This window comes from Oryctolagus cuniculus, chromosome 6 (genome assembly GCF_051225735.1).
Source record: "Oryctolagus cuniculus isolate XC-2025 breed Fujian yellow rabbit chromosome 6, ASM5122573v1, whole genome shotgun sequence".
Classification (NCBI taxonomy): Eukaryota; Metazoa; Chordata; class Mammalia; order Lagomorpha; family Leporidae; genus Oryctolagus; species Oryctolagus cuniculus.
Window position 1 is genome coordinate 44985540 of NC_142872.1, and position 13667 is coordinate 44999206.

Consider the following 13667-nt stretch of genomic DNA (forward strand, 5'->3'; position numbering starts at 1 on the left):
CATGCGGATCCAGCTGAAATGCCCATGAGAGTATTTCAGGCATGGAAAGCCAAGACACTCTGGGGGAAAAAAAAAAAAACTAAATGAAAGATCTCCACGAGTGAGATCCCAGTGGAAATAATGGGTCATCAAAGAAGGAGGTACCTTTCTCTGAAGGGAGGAGAGAACTTCCACTTTGACCATGGCCTTGTCTAAATATGATCAGAGTCAGTGAACCCAGGGGGCTTCCATAGCCTTGGCAGCTCATGACAAGAGCCTTGGGTGATTACTGATGCCATAAACAAGAGTGTCAATTTGTTAAGTCAACAACAGGAGTCACTGTGCACTTACTCCTCATGTAGGATCTTTGGCCTTAGTGTGCTGTACATTGAGATTTAATGCTATAACTAGTACTCAAACAGTATTTTTCACTTTATGTTTCTGTGTGGGAGCAAACTGTTGAAATCTTTACTTAATGTATGCTAAACTGATCTTCTGTATATAAAGAGAATCGAAAATGAATCTTGACATGAATGGAAGGGGAGAGGGAGTGGATAAGGGGAGGGTTGCGGGTGGGAGGGACGTTATGGGGGGGAAGTCATTGTAATCAATATTGTGTACTTTGGAAATTTATATTCACTAAATAAAAGTTAAAAAATAAAAAAAAAAGTAAAGTGAAGTACAAGTAATGTTAACGTATGGATCTAAGATCAGTGAGGCAGAAGGGGAGGCTCATACCAGTGTAATTTGCTATTTTAAAGATTCATTTATTTAATTAATTTGAAAGAGTAAGAGAGAGGCTCAACAGACATTGAGCTCTTCTATGTACTACTTCACTCCCTAAATGGCCACAAGAGCCATGTCTGCACCAGGCTGAAGCCAAGAGTTAGGAACTTCATCCAGCTCTCCCACATGGGTGGCAGGGACCCAACAACTTGGGGCATCTTCTGCCATCTTCTCATGCATCTTAGCAGGAAGCTAGATTGTAAGCAGAGCAACAGGGACTCGAACCAGTGTTCTAATATGTGATGCTGGCCTTGCGAGAGAAGCCTTAACCCACTGTGCTACAACAGCAGCCCTTAATTTCCTGTTTTAATAAAACATGATTTCCAGAGCACGTAAGCTTCCTCTGGTTTCATCAACCAGACCTCCTAACTCTCTGATGTTCTAGTTGGATAGATGTTACTTTTTCTACTCAAATTATCTTTGGCACTTGAGTCCAGTAGCTACACAAAGTTCAGATTGTCTGGCAGAAACTCTGAAGAGAGACCTGGAGGGGAACAAGTGAATTTAGAGTTAATATTTATGACCATGGAAATGAGAAAGGCAAGAAATGGTATTACATGCTTTGACTGCCTAGAGGAAAAGAGCCCAGTGTGCCCTATATTCCCAGATATTCAAAAAGAACTGCATGGTATGACTTCAAAACCTTCTTTACAATCTTCCACAATAGTTTAATTTATGCTGTGAGAAAGGGTTGGAGACATGGAAATGAGAATGAGCAAATATTCTTAACTTCAGGAGGATTCCAGGGCACTTATATATTTTATGTTGCATAATCGAACTGAGGTGTTAATGCATATACTTAACAGCACAGCAGTGAAAAGGAAGTGGTTTTCAGGCAAGCAGACCTGATCTCTGGCTGGTTAGAAGCCCTGGGCCAGGTACTTCTCCCCCATCTTGCTTCCTCAGTAATAATATCAGAAAGGTAGATTTTGGGAATTTTCAGTTGACAGCCTTTGTAGAGTATGTTTTCCTTTTGGTTTTCTAATTGATTTAGTTGCCAGTATTTACAAACTGGTAGACTTCCTATCTTTTTGGATCCCTGTTCTCAAATAGCCAGAACTGGGAATCTTGCAGTAGGCAGTGCGGTAGAGTAGATTAAGCAGTGCTTGGGGTGCCCACCTCCAATATCAGAGTGCTTGGAAGTGAATGTTGCCTCCACTTCTGATGTAACTCCTGCTCATGTGCCTCCAAGACAGCATATGGTGGCCCAAGTACTTGCCACCCAGGTAGGAAACCCAGACGGAGTTCGTGGTTCCTGGCTTAGATCAGGCTCAGCCCCAACTGTTGTTGGCATCTGGGGAGTGAACTGTCTTTAAAAAAAAGAATTGGGATCTCTGAATACAGCTTGTGCCCTTGGTTTGTAAGTCTCCCCCAGCTGCCACCACTCCTTCTTGTCTCTCTAACACAGAGGTTTAGGGTCGTTGGCCAATTATCATTTTACTTGCAGAGGCTTCTGACATCCTTTACTCTTGTATCCCTGGCCTGGTCCCTGGTGACATTAGCAATTAAAGTAGACTTCATGAACTCCAAGGTCACAGAGGTTCTAAGGTTGTCTGATAAAATAGAACAACCCAAATGGCTAAAGTTGCAGTATGTTGTCTAATTAAAGTGTTCCAGCAGTGGGAGCTTTGGAGTCAAAACTGCAGGACTCACCTTTTCACCTAGGTCCCTGTAATTTTCCAAGGAAATGCTGACTCCTGGATCTGGGAGTCGAGGTAGCGAGGTAGCGTGTTGGAGTGCTGCATTCTGCTTAATGACATCACCTTGACTTTGCTTTTGCCATTCACTGAAGGGTTGAAAAACTTCTCGAATATTTACATTCAAATCTGAACTGTAGCCAGCTAGATTACTCTGGCCATTTGTTTTGTCTTCTATTTGCATGATCGCTTGTGTCTCCAAAATTCTCTTAAATGTCGTTAGATTCTCTCAATGAACATGTCAGAGAGGTAGAGCTCAAATTGTACCCACTTTATAAATCGAGGGAAAAGCAGGATCTTATTTGCAAAGGTTTTTAGACCTTAGCATTTCTCTTTAAAGCCTGACTCTGGGACTCTATTTCCGAAGTACAAAAAATAAAAATGTGTTTAGTTGATTAAAACATCCTTCTCCAAGGCCTAGATACTTCCAGACTGCAATATTGGCCCTCCCCACTGAGACATAATTGAAGGCTGATATGATACATTTTATTAATTAGGCCCATTTGGTTTCCCCACAGAGAAAAAAGGAATGTGTCATCTTTTATGCCAGCTGGTTTAAATAAAACTCCACTTGGATTTAGCCTTTTCAAGGCGGTGCTACACCAAAGCAACCTGGATGGGAACTCTGAAATATTTGCCTTTCTCTCATTCTCTGGGAGAAAATGTGAATCACTACAGCAAAATCTGTTCTTTCTCAGAGCACTGGGTCACTGAGCAGTATGCAGGACTTGTGTGTTTTCTCCTTTATTGATTGTGAACCAACCAAAATGAAAGGTAAAGCTTTAGGAAAAAGGTAGGGGAGCACTTTCTTGACTTCAGAGGATGTTGTGTGCGTAGGGTGTGTGTTCATTTCATGTGTGAATTTCTTGAACCAAAATACCCAGATATTTGGGAAAACATCATTCTAAATGTGTCTGTGAAAATACTTTGTGTCTTTTTAGGTGATATTAATATTTAAATGACAGTGGACTTTGATTAAAGCAGGTTAGCTCCATGATGTAGGTGGGCCTCATCAAGTCAGTTGAAGGTAGTAAGGGATAGACAGAGAAGGGCTTTCTGCCACCATACCGTCTTCAGGTGGGAATGGCATATCCTCTACACATGTTACCCTCCTAAAGTGTGGGAGCCAATTGCTTATACTTAGTCTCTCTCTCCCTCTCTCTTTCTCCATATATATATCAGATATATATATATAATGCTTGCATATGAAAGGTCACAGAAAAGTATATTCCAAAATAACTGTATGCATTTCAAAAGTGTTTTTGTACCAAAATTATCTTTTAATTCTATTGTGTGCATTTTTGAGATACCCTCATGTGTGAGTATCTTTTTAGTTCTGTTTCTCTGGAGAACCATAAGTAATGCCACCTATATGATATGTACATGTGTGTATGTGTTTATATGTCTCTGTGACATATGGATGGAGGCTCTACACCAGGAAGTGGCAAGAGAATAATTATTTTAGTCTTTAAGAGTGGTATAATCTTTATTGCAACTATTCTGTTCTGTCACTCCAAGGTAGCCATAGACAGTGACTATGTGTCACCTAAACTTTATTTATAAAAACGGGTGGTATGTCAGATGTATCTCAGAGGCCATTTTGCTGATCTCTGCCCTGTACCCAGAAGGTGCTGGGTAATAGTCATTAGAATGGTTACTGGCTGAGATAAATTGTTCAGGAAGCACTACATACCCAAGCATTATATGAACATATAATATATACACATTTCAACTGCAACTCAAGCATATGAGATATAGTATGTCTTATTTCTCTGTAAATATAGTATCTAATCCGAATCCTCGTTGTACCAGAGTGACAAAGCAATCTGCCATTGAAACACAGCCATTGTCATTCCCCCAGGGCATACGCAAGGAGCATGTGTGTAGAGTGTTCCATGGCTTCCTCCCATGCTGCTGTCCAGGGAGGTGAGCCTTGTCATGCCTCATCTCTGGTCTTGACGGGTAACTCCAAGATACTCCTGCTCTGTGCTGCAAGGTTTCTTCCTGTTTTGAGATGCTTTGTGCCCTCTGCATGTCATTCTCAGTGTATTTTCTCTTTGTGTATCACATGATTGTGGAGAAAACTCCAAGAAAGTAAAGTTTTCTCATCTGGGCCTGGCGTTGTGGAGCAGCGGGTTAAGCCACCGACTGAGAAACTGGCATTGCATACGAGGACCAGTTCAAGTCCTGAGTGCTCCACTTCCAAAGCAGCTCCCCGCTAATGTGCCTGGGAAAGTATCAAAAGAGACTCGAGTGCTTGGGTCCCTACCACTCATGTGGAAGACCTAGCTGGAGTCCAGTTTCCTGGCTTCTGCCTGGTCATGGCGATTGTGGCCATGTGGGACATGAACCAGAGGATGGAAGATTGATCTCTCTGTCACCTCCTCCCCTCCTTCTCAAACTCTGCCTTTTGCAGAAATAAAGTTTTCAAAAAACGTGTCACCAATACACCAGATACTCAGTTTTACCGAAAATATTGCCCTGTGTAGACTCTCTACTCCTGGAATATAATGGATTCCATAAACTGCACTTCACTTCTCGTGTCTCTTTTCTCTTTTTTCCAGACTCAGTCCATGAACACAGTACAGGCACTGTCCCTCTCCTACCTCTATCTTTCATCCCTTCCCAAGCCTAGTCAACTTCTTTTTTGAATCCAGGAGCAAGTAAACCTCACGGTTATTCGTTAAGTCTTGAATCCTTTCTCTTTCCCTTCTGAGCTGTGCTTTTCAAACTCAAAAGGCAGCAAAAGATTTCTGTTTCCTTTACATAATTTCTCCAAGACAGTGAGCAAAAGGTGTCTTGCTGTTTGAGGGAAGACTAGTCACAATGAGAAAGGAAATTCCAAGTAAAGCACTGGCAAATATTTCATGAATACGATCCTGTGCATTCATTGCGTATAGTACCCAGAGTGAAGGGATTTTTGCGCATGTTTTGTGGAACAGGAAATTAAAGTTTGGAGAAACTGGGCCATGTGCCTAACTAGTAGGTGGAAGATGCAATTGAAGGTCATGCTGACTCCAAAACCAGAAATTTGAATTAGAGCCTCCATTGGATTATATTTACCTGGTATTTAACAGGGTTCTCTGTTGGAGCAGAGTACAGTCTGTGACGTCTAAAAACTAGTTTGTGAGTCAAGATCAAAGGAAAATAAGCAGTGGAAGGCAGTCTCACGGATAGACAGGGACTTCAAATTTGGAGAAAGCAGATAGTAGCGCAATATTGGGTTAGGGTAAAGCTTTAATATATGTTGGTTGGATTCAGTTCATAGAGATATATAAATGTGAGGGAGTAATTCTGTGACTTCCTGTTTGGAGAAAGACTGGTGCACGGACAATAGCACATGCCCATTCTCTTGAGATGAGCCACTGAGTGTAGGCACCAGTGCCGATCGCAGCAGCCATACACATTTGTGGTTTCTGTATGCAATCATGAGGCCTCTGAAAGCCCACCAGCCAATATGTAGCTTCTTGCCATCCGTTTGTGTCATTGGAAATTGTAGGATGTTCCTCGATTGAAAGTCTACAGAGAGTCCTAGTGGGACCAGGAAAGTGAGGAATGGCCTCCCAGATTAAAACAGTCAGTGCTATTCCAACATGTGACAGACCTGGGATTTCTTACTGAGAATTTTGGTTTCCTCTGGAAATAACCGCAAAGCTAAGCAATGGCTGATTTTGTACCAAGAACCCTTCCCAAAACCTAGGTGGAACTCCAATCTATTGATCCTACGCTTCTTGGTCCAGCATCCTGCAACCCTGGGCCATGCAGACATTGCTTATGTTTTGACTATATTTGACTATATGCAGTTCTCCTGACTGCCTACCATATGTTGGATGTTTTGGTGGTAGGAGAACTATTCGCATGTGAACATACATGCTTAGAATGTGCATATTCCTTCATTGGTACTATTTCGTGTTTGAGGGCTTCACAAACAGAAAACGAAATTTTCTCTCAAAAGATCAACACTTGGAGTTAAATTCTTCCACTTTGAATAGCTTACTTTATGCAAAGAGTGGAAAGTTTGACCCATTATTCCAGGGTCTCTAAAACACTCTTCTCTCTACATCCTCCCTACATACACACACACATGATTTCAGCCTTGCAGTAGACATAAGAAGTCACCCATGATTCCAGAAGTTTAGTTTTCTGAATGCTTTTTGTTATTCTCTTGACTTCTTAGATGTTAAAAGATACATAAGCCATTTTTTATACCTCAAGGTCACTTGCATGATAGCTAAGGGGCGTGAGATAACGAAAATGTTCTGAAAGTGAACATGGTAATGGTTGTACAACTCTGTAAATATAGTAAACAGCATCGAAATGCACTTTTAAATATGCAAATTATATGAATTTTTTCTCTAGAAATTTAAGAAAAAAGTTATAGAATAAAAAAAGTTGCAACTCTCTAGGGCCCTTGACAGTATCTGAGGAGGTGCACAGAGACTGCTTGAGATGTTTTGTTCCCAAAACATTGTACTTTATTTTACTGTCTTTACACATGTCTCTCTCACATTGTCCTGGCCTCCAAATCCCACACAAGTGTACTTGGTATGGAGAATACCACTCCTCTTGTGGGAAACCTTTTGGACTTGAGCTATTTCTGTGACATTTTCCTTGAGCCACCAAACATGAGATAGGGGTCCCGATCGTGTGCTCTGACGATACCTTGAATTTTCCTCTCACAGCCTCTTTCACATTGTTCTATTGCCTGATAGCTGACCTGTGAGCTTTGTGATATTTGCCATGCCCACTGGTTTATCTCCAGTTCCTGGAAGATAGTACAGGATGCCCTGATGGAGGGAGGGAGGGGTAAGGAGGGTCGAGTGGCTGGATGAATGGATGGAAGCATGACCAGCCAAGAATATACACGTGAGAACTTTATATCCTTTGGATGAAAGCTGATGGAAGCTACACATAAGGTGATTTTCCTCCTTCAGTCAGGAGACAGAGATGCTGCAGCTCAGACTGGTCATTTTGTGTGTGTGTGTGTTTTTTTTTTTTTTTTTTTTTTTTTTTTTTTTGAAGAATCTCAATTATTTGGAGTGGTGTGTAATGAGAGCTTTCCAGTGGCTTGTGCACATTTGCTATTATAATTGACCTAGCTCTGCTGTCATGCTGTTCTCCCTGCTTGTTTATAAATTAGAGAACATCTTTGAACTTGGTGGGGGAGCTGTATTCTCATACAGGATCAGTAAGATGGCAGTATGTGTAGGACAGTTTAGAAAGAGCATTGCAGCTCCAATGGGATATCCTACACTTTTCAGCCCTGAAATCACTCACCAGGCCAGAAGCAAATAGAATGAGAACTTATTTGCAGGGCTAGGAATTTCCCACCAAGAAAGGAGCAGAGTAATGTGTTGAGAAAGTAAACATTTCTCTGGGTGGCTGCTTGTTCTCTTGCTATCTATTTCCTCCCTAATGACTCCCACAATGGGCTAACATGGCCGTGGACTCAGTACCCCAAGCCCAGCTGTAAGAAATATGCCAAGTCTTTACCACAATTTAATAGTCATTTGGAAGGTGCCTCAGAGGCAAGTGCAACCTGCTCCTTGCACAGTATTCCGAGCAGATGGTGTGCAGCTTGCTCCTGATGAATCTCTAGCGGCGATTACGCATTACTGCAGGAGACAGCTGATTTCCCTGGTGGCTGATGACATGGAAAGTTCATTTTGGAAGACAAGAGTCTTAAAGCACACAGGTCTGGAGCAAACTAGACTTGGTGTCCTGGCTCTGCTCTTACCAGCTGGATGCCCTCGGGCAAGTTATTTAAGTTCTCTAAGCCTTCTTTTTTCTGTGTATACATAAAGGAGGTAAGTAATAGCTGGCTCATTACATGATGAGGATTAAATGATAAAATGAACACAAAGTATTGAATGTGTTGCCTAGAACACAGGCAACAGCCAGTCAACTTAAAAGTCAAGAAGAGTTCCTGGCCGGCGCCGTGGCTCACTAGGCTAATCCTCCGCCTTGCTGCACCTGCACACCAGGTTCTAGTCCCGGTCAGGGCGCCGGATTCTGTCCCGGTTGCCCCTCTTCCAGGCCAGCTCTCTGCTGTGGCCAGGGAGTGCAGTGGAGGATGGCCCAAGTACCTGGGCCCTGCACCTCATGGGAGACCAGGATAAGTACCTGGCTCCTGGCTTCGGATCAGCGCGGTGCGCCAACCGCAGCACACCGGCCACGGCGGACATTGGAGGGTGAACCAATGGCAAAGGAAGATCTTTCTCTCTGTCTCTCTCACTGTCCACTCTGCCTGTCAAAAAATAAAAGACGAGTTCCTTACAGGTCTTAAGACGGACATTTGCAGATAAAGGTCAAGGACAGAAGGAGCTACAGCTACCATAATTGTCAAAGTCATGCCAACATCTTCCTCTACTCCGAACAGCATCACACTCTATGATCCCCCACCCCGAATTTGAAATTAAGAACTCTTAATTCAGTCTCGGTCTGAGATTTAAGAAATAGGAATTGCTAAGCAGATATTGTGCTGCCTGGGAAACCATGTGATGGTTATGTGGCTATAAACAGGCTGTTTATTTGTGGAAATCATACTATGGACTGCACTATTCAATTTTATTAAGGAAGAAAAATAGAGCAGAAAGGGGTGAAAAAAAGAAAAGCTCTGTAAGGGTCCTGTTTATACCTCTTGTCATTTACTTTGCCAAGCCTGCTCTTCACGTAATGGCTAGAGAATACCACTGCACAACATCAAGTCAGACAAATCCATTAATTTGGCAGCAAAGAGGATTTCTTTACTTTCAGTAGTTGACCTCAATTGTGATGTTAGCTAATATTTTATTTCTAAAGCTTGAAATTATGTAGCCCATCAAGGTGATAACGACAATCTCTCCAAATTCTAAAGAGCAATTGTCTTGTTCTTCTTACATTGATGGTTTTAAATTGCTTTGAAAGTAATATAGATGAAGTGGTATCCCTATGGGAACTGGCATTGAGTATAGCAGTTAAGGTGTCTGAGGCCCACCTTGGAGTCCCGGCTCCTGACTGAAACTTCCTGGGAGGCAGTGCCGATTGCTCAAGTCACCAGATCCCCGCAGCTAACGTGGAAGGCCTGGATGGAGTTTCTGGCTTCGCCCTGTGCCAGTCTTGGCGGTTACAGGCATTTGGGAAGTGAACTAGCAGATGAGAGCTCAGTCTCTCACTCACTCTCCCGCTTTGAGTCTCAAATAAACATTTAAGAGAAATAGAGATCTTTATAAATAAGAAAGCCATGTTCATAACCAACAGAAAAGTTGGTGTGAAACAGGTTCTCTAGCAACCAAGCTTGAGAGACTTAAAGTTTTATAAAACCGTATGGGTCAGTATTTTAACTGTCACCTTGTATCCTCATTTCCTATAAGTGCTAAAAGCTTCTGGGTTGGATTCCACTGGAGCTGTCAGGAAGCTTGGGGGACACTTGGAGACATTTCACCGAGTTAAAGAAATTTTGGAAAATCCAGTCTGCTTTCCTTCAGTGAGATAAGCCATGGCTAACACCTAGAGCAGCAAGTGCAAGGACTGATGTTAGTGTTCCTAAGCCATGTGCTTTTGAACTATTATTTTCCCTCATCTGTAATACCTCCGTTTCAGCCGCTGATTCTGTTTTATCCAGACAATTGCTACACATCTCAAAATATCACTTTCATGATGTTCCCAAGCACTTTGACCTTTGTAGTTTTTCATGTAGGCTGCATATTTCTCATGTGATTTCCTGGTGGGCTCAGCTATCCTGAGGAAACTGTGAGCTCCTCCTTTGTACTCTCAAGTCCTTACCACAGGATAGCTTTCTAATAATGGTTTTCTTCAGGAGCTCTAACAGGAATGCTATTCTAATATTTATTGTTTCCACCACCATATTTATTGAGTTATACCTGTGTAATAGCAAATTATAAGGAGTGAAGTTCCAGTCTTCAAGACCAAGAAAACAGATTACTGGAAGAAAAATTGTATATTTATGTACACACAACACACTACTCCAGTACTCTTAAAAATCTCTTAAATTGCACCTGCAGTGCATGATTTTATATGTTAAACCCTATGTAGTAACTGTAATACAGTCTAAGGTGTGTTGCCCACGGAGTGAAAGGAGAAGCAAAGGTAATGTCTAAAACACATACATGGAGAGTCGCGTCATTCTGCCTCTCTGTAACTGGTAAATGCCTAAAGGTGAATCGGGAAGCGGGGGTACTGTTCCTGCTCGCCATTTGTTTTAGCGTCTCAATACATATACATGCACTAGCAGTGACAAAGGAGATGGCAATTTCTGTATTCATTAAATGGCATAATACTTGTACAAAACATAGCATAGGATGCTCAATAAATATTTATTCAATTTAAAATAGTATTTGGTTGGAACCATACACATGCTTTCTTGTGGAAGACCTAAAGAATTTAGTCACGTGCATCTTGGTTGCTTTCGCTCTGGCTTCACTGACTGCCTGACGGTACTGGGCCGGAGTGTTAACATCCTGGCATTGCAGCAGACACTTTGGTTCTCATTACAGTATTCATATTGAATGCAAAGTTATGTGACCGCACCATGCGCGGTGTGCTCTCTGTGCCTTCTGTGGTGGCAAGATGGGCGAGTGCAGCAGAGGTGATCCTGGCCTTGGGGAACTCCAAGTTGACTATGAAAGACGAGGATTGAATGAATAATTACCAAAGGATGTCTGTTACGGACGTAGAAAGAGTGTCCAAGCAGTCTTTTACAGTCAAAAGGTTACCAAAGACTTCCTTTATGAAGCGGCAGGTAAGATAATTTGTAGACAGTTAAATAGTGCAGGGAATAGAGGAAGATCCGGACAAAAGAGTCAGCATGAAGAAGTCGAGTCTGATTGGAGTGTGGCAAGTGGGCTCGACTCTGCATCCGCCAACTCCATGATTGCTGCCTAATCAAACCCACTTCTTGCTTAATCTGATTTTCTCTGCCTACCCACTGTCTTAACTAAAACAGTAGATAATGTCCAGAGAATAGCATACAATTGTACTAACGAGTTTATGTTCATGGGCCCTAACCTCCAGGAAGTTATAAGTGCAGTCCAAAAATCACCCAATGTGATTGTTACTTTGCCTAAGGATCTTAAGTTCCCAGGAATTTTGTTGCAAACGTCAGGAATTTATTCTCTTTATGGCCTATGAGTATTCCATTATGTATACATGCCACAGTCTGTTTATCCAGTCATTAGATGATGGACATCTATGTTGATTTCATATCTTTGATAAAGTAAACTGAACTGCTATAAACATGGGAATGCAATAATCTCCTGTAGATACTGATTTCATTTCCTTTGGATATATTCCCAGGAGTGGGGTAGCTGGGTCATATGGTACACCTAGTTTCAGTTTTCTGAGGAGTCTACATTCTGTTTTCCATAATGACAGTACCAGTTGGCATTCTCTCCTGTAGTTTATTTTGGTACCTTTTTCTCTACAGCCTTGCCAGCAGTAGGTATTTTATTTTTTTGATTTTTGGAGATAACAGTCTTTGCAGCTAGAATAGGTTATACCTCATGGTGGTGTATATTTACGTTTCCTTTATGAGTAGCCATTCTGAGCATTTTTTTCATGTCTCTCATTTTCAAAGTCCCTTATAGGTCCCTCTACCTACTTTACATGTCTATTCACTGTCTTAAAAATAGTATGCAATTTAAATAATATTTGGAAACCATGAAAACACAATTTGCCCTTGACTTCCATGATGACTTACCTTTTGGTCCATTTAGTCTTTTTCTTACCAAATTTCTCTGCAGCATTTGACATCATAGAGCACTCTTGCCTTTTCAGAGGTCTTTTTTCCTCACTTAAGTTCCCCTTCCCTGGAGAGCTCACACAACTTGTCCCCTCCTCAGTGTCTCTGCTCTGTCTTCTTCTCTTCCTATCTTCTAACCATTGAGACATCCCAGACTCAACTCTTGGACTTTATGCTCCTTGCCTTAATGATCTCATCTGCTTTCATGGTTTTCAATGCCATCTGTGTGCTGACGACTACCTGTAGCCTACAACTTCTGTGAGATTTGTACATCTAAATCGTTCCTAACTTTGCCAGTTGGGTGTCTAATCATTAACTCAACTGCTAACTCTGAACTCCTAATTTTTTCCACCATGCCTGACCTGCTACACTCCTTCCTTTGTCAGTAAATGAAGAATCTGTTCTTCTAATTACTAGGACAAAAAGAAACAGGAAAAACCTCTGTCTTCTATGCTTTATGTCCAACTTGTAAGAAAAGCTTGTTGCTTCTTTTTTTTTTTTTAAAGTAATCTATTTATTTGAAAGTCAGAGTTACACAGAGAGAGATGAAGAGGCAGAGAGAGAGAGGTCTTCCATCCACTAGTTCATTCCCCAATTGGCTGCAATGGCCAGAGCTGAGCTGATCCGAAGCCAGAAGCCAGGAGCTTCTTTCCGGTCTCCCACGTGGATGCAGGGGCCCCAAGGACCTGGGCCATCTTCTACTGCTTTCCCAGGCCATGGCAGAGAGCTGGATAGGAAGTGGAGCAGCTGGGACTAGAACCGGTGCCCATATGGGATGCTGGCACTGCCGGCAGCGGCTTTACCCGCTATGCCACAGCGCTGGTACCCAGCTTCTATCTTGAAAATTATGTGCAGCATCTAAATACTTCATGCCTCTGTCACTGCTACTCTTACCCTAAACAGCTATTATCAGTTGCCTGGATTATTATAAATCATTTTCCTGCTACCATAACTGACAGATCATATGCTCTGTGTTTCAAAGCTACATCATATTTTTTCCCTGTTCAAAATCACCTATTTGGGAGCTGGAACTAGAGAAAGGAAGGGAGCCAGGGATTCCAAGGGAAGGCTAGATGGCAAAGGGACCTGTAAGTACTTGGGTGGGATTGGAGTATCACATTCAGTGAAATGGAAAGCCTCTGCAGAGACTGACCGGAAGACACACCCAGATATTCATTTTAAACTAGTGTTTTGATAATACATTCAGACTTGGAAGAACAGTGTTAGGGTTTTCAACACCCTCTAGAATTTGATGACTTGGAGATACACAATAATCAATGTTGCCATTTATGTTTGCAAAGAAAGCTAACAATGATAGTATTTGTATATGTTGACTGCGTTTTTATTTAACAAGGCATTAGATAGATTCAGTATCTGCTGATTCTTAATACCTTTACAAAAAGGTAAAAACAAAAACAAATCCATAGATAGAAGATCTATAGAACTGATTTAACTGTATTTTTTGA

At 41.8% G+C, this 13667-nt stretch overlaps 1 protein-coding gene across 7 annotated transcripts in view; it reads left to right on the plus strand.

Annotated features, from left to right (window-relative positions):
* The window catches only part of SGCD (sarcoglycan delta), a 1076594-nt gene that overhangs the window by 1001077 nt on the left and 61850 nt on the right, over nt 1-13667 (plus strand). The window lies entirely within an intron of this gene.